The 6,000-nt window shown below is 40.3% G+C and overlaps 1 protein-coding gene across 2 annotated transcripts in view; it reads right to left on the bottom strand.

Moving 5' to 3' along the window:
• Positions 1-5,437, bottom strand: part of NSMCE1 (NSE1 homolog, SMC5-SMC6 complex component) — a 65,805-nt gene extending 60,368 nt beyond the window's left edge. The window contains exon 1 of one of the 2 annotated variants that reach the window (XM_001370097.4): positions 5,335-5,437. The gene's annotated coding sequence lies outside the window, so the exon portion shown is untranslated. The remainder of the gene's footprint in view (positions 1-5,334) is intronic. The other variant, XM_007499487.3, reaches the window with a different exon arrangement.
• Between the last annotated feature and the right edge of the window lie 563 nt (positions 5,438-6,000).

Raw genomic sequence — 6,000 nt, forward strand, 5'->3', positions numbered from 1 at the left:
ATCATGAAAACAATCTAGTACTGGCTAAGGAATAGAATGGGAGATCAATGGAGCTGACTAAATACATTATATACAGGGGTAAATGACTTTAGCAACCTGGTGTTTGATAAGCCCAAAGATTCTAGCTTTTGAAATAAGCACTCATCCTTTAAGACTGCCTGCCCTTTGATCCAGCCATACCACTACTGAGTTTGTACCCCAAAGAGATATTAAGGAAAAATAGTTACACAAAAATATTCAGTCACGCTCTTTGTGGTGGCAAAAAAAGTGGAAAATTAGGAGATGCCCTTCGATTGGGGAATGGCTGAACAAATTGTGATATCTGATGGTGATGGAATACTATTGTGCTGAAAGGAATAATGAACTGGAGGAATTCCATGTGAACTGGAACAACCTCCAGGAATGGATGCAGAGTGAGAGGAACAGAACCAGGAGAACATTGTACACAGAGACTGATACACTGTGGCACAATCGAATGTAATGGACTTCTCTACTAACAGCAATATAATGATCTAGGACAATTCTGAGATGATGCTGTCCACATCCAGAGAAAGAACTGTGGGAGTAGAATAATAGAAGAAAAACATATGATCGATCACGCAGTTTGATGGGGATATGACTGGGGATTGACTTTATATGATCACACTATTGCAAATATTAATAATATGGAAATAGGTTTTGAACAATGATACATGTAAAACCCAATGGAATTGCTCATTAGCTCCAGGAGTAGGGAAGGAGGAGGGAAGGGAAAGAACATAAATCATGTGAACATGGAAAAATAGTCTAAATTTAAAAATAAATAAATAAATGAATGAATAAATAAGTAAAAGAACTCTAATAAAAACTGCTAGGAAAATTGGAAAACAGTATAGCAGAAGCTAGGTATAGACCAGTATCTCACACACTATTACCAAGATACAGTCAAAATGGATATATGATTTAGATATAAAGAGTAATACCATAGCTAAATTAAGGGAACACAGAGTAGTTTACCCAGCAGATCTTTGGAGAAGGGAAGAATTTATGACCAAATAAGAGTGATTATTATTATAAGATGTAAAATGAATAATTTTGGTTATATTAAATTAAAAAGGCTTTGTACAAACAAAACTAATATAACCAAGATTAGAAGGGAAACAACAAACTGGGGAAAAATTTTTGTAACAAATGTCTCTGATAAAGAACTAATTTCTCAAATGTATAAAGAACTAAGTCAAATTTATAAGAATACAAGTCATTCCCCAATTGACAACTGGTCAAAAAGTGAACAAGATATTTTCAGATGAAGAAATCAAAGCTATCAATAATCACATGAAAAAATGTTCTAAATCACTTGATTAGAAAAATGCAAACAACACTGAAGTACCACCTCACATACATCAGATTAGCCAATATGGCAGTAAAGGAAAGTGGTAAACATTGGAGGGGATATGGAAGAATTGACACAAATGCATTGCTGGTAGAGTTGGAGGGCAATTTGGAACTATACCAAAAGGGATATAAAACTGTGCATGCCCTTTGATCCAGTAATGTTTTATATCCCAGATAATGAAAAAAAGGGAAAAGGTCTTACTTGTACAGAAATATTTATAGCTTTTTGTGGTGGCAAAGAATTAGAAATTGAAGGGATGTCTATCAATAGGGGAATGGCTAAACAGATTGTGATACATATTGGTAATGGAATACTACTGTGCTATAAGAAATGATAAGCAAGATGATGTCAGAAAAAGCTGGAAAGAACTGTGGGAACTGATACAGAGTGAAATAAACAGAACTAGAAGAACATTGTACACAATTACAGCAATTTTGGATGAGGATTCTCTTTGGCTACTCTCAGAAATGTAATGATTCAGGACATTCCTGAAAGATTTATGACAGGGAATGTTATCCATCTTCAGAGAGAGAACTGTTGGCGTCATCTTTCACATCAGTGTACTTTCAGTTTTATTTTGGAGTTTGGGTTATGTATGCATGTGCTCTTACAACAATGGCCAATACAGAAGTGTGTTTTGCATGACAATAAAAATGGGAAAAAAATAAATTCAACAAATTTACTAAAATGACACTAACCTAAGATTCAGGTGATAAGGGTTCTAGTCCCTGCTCTAACATTAAATCTGAATTTCTGTCTCTTTGTAAAATGATATTAGGATTAGACAAGTGAGTCTCTACAGTCCCTTCCAAGTATAACAGTTTGTGATTCCATGAGATTTGGCCCCATATAACTTCAGATCATTTTCAATTTCAGTAAGAAATAAGCCTGCCTTTTTCTATAACCTTTGTCAAATGAGTTCACATCTTTGAGTCCTCAGTTTCCTTCTCTTTAAAATGCAACATGATCTCTAACATCTCCTCTATTTCTAAAACTCTGTCATGATATCTTAAGGGCTTTGCTTATCATTGGCTTCAGGTCTTTGTTCATCTTCCCTCTTCAAAGTTTATTATAGTAGTTACTCCTCCACTCCCACAAACCAGTAGTAAGTTTTCTTGAATGCCATATGAAGAAACAGCTTCAAAAAATAGCATTCGAAATTATTACATAGCTATCTTCTTCATCCACATTCCCAACAGGAATACAATCCAGAGGAAGGAGGAGATTCTAAGAGTAGGAAGTCTCTCTCTCTCTCTCAAAGGGAAAAGTCTTATCCAAGACTGGATCCTGAGCATTGACTAAATCCTTCCTTGAACCTGATCACCATCAACACACCCCTCAAAGATCCCAGCAAGAAGTGGCAGAAACCTGAGAAGAAGAAGAAGCAGCCTTAACAAGATCTCTCACAGCTCCTTGAAACCCTGGGTCTGGACATTGCTCTGCTGTGACAAAGACCAGGGTTCATCAAATCTGAACCTCTCAGAGACCAGGCTGTCAAGCCTGGGTCTCTCAACTTTGGAGGAAGGGAAGGAAGATTTAGACAGATAGGGACTTCCTTCCCCCCTCTTTCCTCTAGACCCTAATCCTTCAGACATCTTTCTGTTTTACCCCTGACAATAATTGTTTAGAATAAAGATTGCCATCTATCCTCAAATGACTTCATTGTGAGTGAAGGAAATAGTCACAGCAGAGGAGAGAGTCAATTTCTCTCTCTTTACCCAAGAGAAGAAGTTCATCTACAAGAAGGGAGTAAAAAGTAGGTTTAGTGAGGAGACATATCTGGTGAGGACTGAAGGGAAGGGAATAACCCATCTCATCCTCCTTCTACCTTCTGAGGCATATAACATCAACTCCTTGACCTAAACTTGATGGGGGGAGGAAGGGCAGGGGGGAGAGACTCCATCCTTTCTCTCTTCCTCCATAACACCCAAACCAAACCTTCTAAAACAATATTTTGCCATGACCCAAAAAAAAAAAGATGTTCTTCATCAACTTTCCCTCAAAACCTGCCCCTCCTTATGGTTTTCCCATTTCTGTCAATAGTACCACACTTTTCTCAGTCACCTGAACTCAGATCTGTGAATTATTCTCAACTTTTCTGACTCCCATATACCACAATTAGTTGCCAACTTAAATCAAGTCAACAAGCACTTATTAAATACATACTGTGTGCCAGGCACTGTGCTAAGAATTGAATCAATCTTATATCTGATTTTTTTTCATATTTTTCTCTCTCCCTGTTCATGTCCTAATTACCTCTCACTAGGGCTACTTACTTATTAGCCATTTCTCTAGTTCTTCCCTTTTCCCATTCATCATTTACTTCAGGCCCTCATAGACATCTCAGCTGCTTTTTACAATGCTATCCATTTCCCCTTGTTTTTCCTCTTTCACCTGACTGTTTCTTCCCTCCCAGTTTCCTTTCTACCTCTCTGACTGATCCTTTCCAATCTTCTTGGCTGGTTTCTCTTCCACCCTAAGAATAGTATACCCTGAATCACATATCAAAACAACATCCTTTTTAAGATTTAATGGCTCCCCAAAGTCTCTGTCATAAAACAGAAACACCTGACAAACAAGGACTTCCAAAACCAGGCTACAATTACCTTTGTAGCCTAACAATATTTTCTTGATGGACTCTGTATTCTGACTTAGTTGAACATTTCCCATCGTGCTGGTGTCTGGCTCCATTTCACATACCCAGTTCAATCTCTGTTTACAGACATTATTCTTCTCCTTCAAGAATCAATTTAGGGGCCACTTTATCCATGATACATCTCCATAGCCCCTCAACTAGAAGTGTCCTTCCTTCCTGTTTACTTGGCTCAATCAGTTGAATAAATATTTATTAAATCTTTACTACTTATTTGCAGGCTTCCCCACTAGACAATCCTGGAGATATAAGGTTTAGATAAGCCAAAGTCCCTGACCTCCTCATATAACCAGTTTGATTTCTCCTATGCATGAATCCTTTTTTTTTAATTTGTATCAGTTACACACATCTTTCCCTTACTAGATAGTATGTTCCTCAACAGCAGAATCTAGATGTAATTTCTCTTTATGTCCCCCTGGCTCTAGAATCGCACCTTGATCAAAATAAAAATTCAAAAATTTTAAAATGAAAAAACTATTCAAATTCAAAACTATTAGCACTGAAAGGGACCCTATACTTTATTCTAGACCTAGCTTTATCCCAGTTTCTTTCCTACCTGTAGAATATTTTTTTCTCTTTCTCAACCTGCTTGTTAACATATGAGTCTCCACATCATTTTTTTATGGACATTCCTCCATCTCTGAAGCTGTGTATGCTGAGTCCAAGAAAGGAAATGCAAATATTTGATTGGGACTACCATTATGGGTTATTTCCCAACAGGTAAATAAGGAATGTCAAGCATCTTAAAAGATATTAGGTGAATCATATGAGGTGAAACAAAGGGGGGGGGGGGGGGGGGAAGAGGTAAAGGGGTAAAGGGGAAGACCACACAGAGTGGTATCTTGTAGAAAGGTCTGACACAATAAATGAGTTCTAGGCCTGACTCAGCTCTAAATCCACGTGTATCCTCCTCTCTCTGTCTCAAGTTTCCGAATCTAAGAAATGGTCCACGGTCTAATTTTTAGATGATGTCTGAGATGCCTTCCAGCTCTACATAATATGCTCTGTCTTTGGCTGCATGAGCATCAATACCCAGTCGATCAATTAAAGTACATTTATTAAGTGCTTTCAACGTGCCCACCCTCCCTTCCCCAGATACAGCGCAAAAACATCGGGGTTTGCCCCCGCGGGCCCGAAGTTCGAATTCTGACTCGGGAGCTCCAGACTCCAGCGACCCTGGACAATTTGCTCCCAATTCCCTGCCTCCCGACGCTCCCTGCTCTGCTCTCGGGGTGTTCACGTCGGTAGCCCCAATCAGTCCCCACCACCCGAGTTCTAGGTAGTCCCCAACTACTAGACCCGGTACCTGGCGCGCTCCTACAGCGGGAGGGGGCGGGACCAAAAGGAACGTGACTTCCCCATTGGTCAATGCCAAGAAGGCGCTTCTGGGAGGCCCCCCCTCCCGAGGGCCGCTCAGAATACGTATTTCCGTTTCCGGCTTCCTGGCCATTTCCCCCCCACCCCCACCCCTCCGAGGATTCGAGGAAGGAAGGGGAGAAGGTGCGTGGTATGGTTGCTATAGAAACTCAGCCCTGGCTTTTCGGGCGCGGCCTCTCTAACACCCACGCTTCCGCCTACAAACGCCCTGCAGTCTTATTCTGGCTCCTTGCGCCCCCCCCAGATGTCTTGGTGTGTACTAGGGGGAAGGAGTACACTTTCGCTTCCTCATGGGAGACTACATGTCCCAGAGTGTCAGGGCTGAAGGGAAATGTAGAACACGCTGGGGCTGTCAGAGCAGAGAGGGAACCTAGAATACTGGCTGTCAAGAGCTGGGAATGAACCCAGAGCATAGGGCTGGGAAGTAATGTAAAAAATTTATATCAGAACTGAGAGGGAAGCCAGAGCATGATCTGTCAAAGTTTTGAGGGAACCTAGAACATGGGGTGTGAGAACTGGGAAGGACCCCAGAGCATGTGGCAGGTGATAAACCAGAACATGTAATATCAGAGCTAGAGCAAGGGCATAAAGTCAA

Source organism: Monodelphis domestica, chromosome 7 (assembly GCF_027887165.1).
Source record: "Monodelphis domestica isolate mMonDom1 chromosome 7, mMonDom1.pri, whole genome shotgun sequence".
NCBI classification, from domain to species: domain Eukaryota; kingdom Metazoa; phylum Chordata; class Mammalia; order Didelphimorphia; family Didelphidae; genus Monodelphis; species Monodelphis domestica.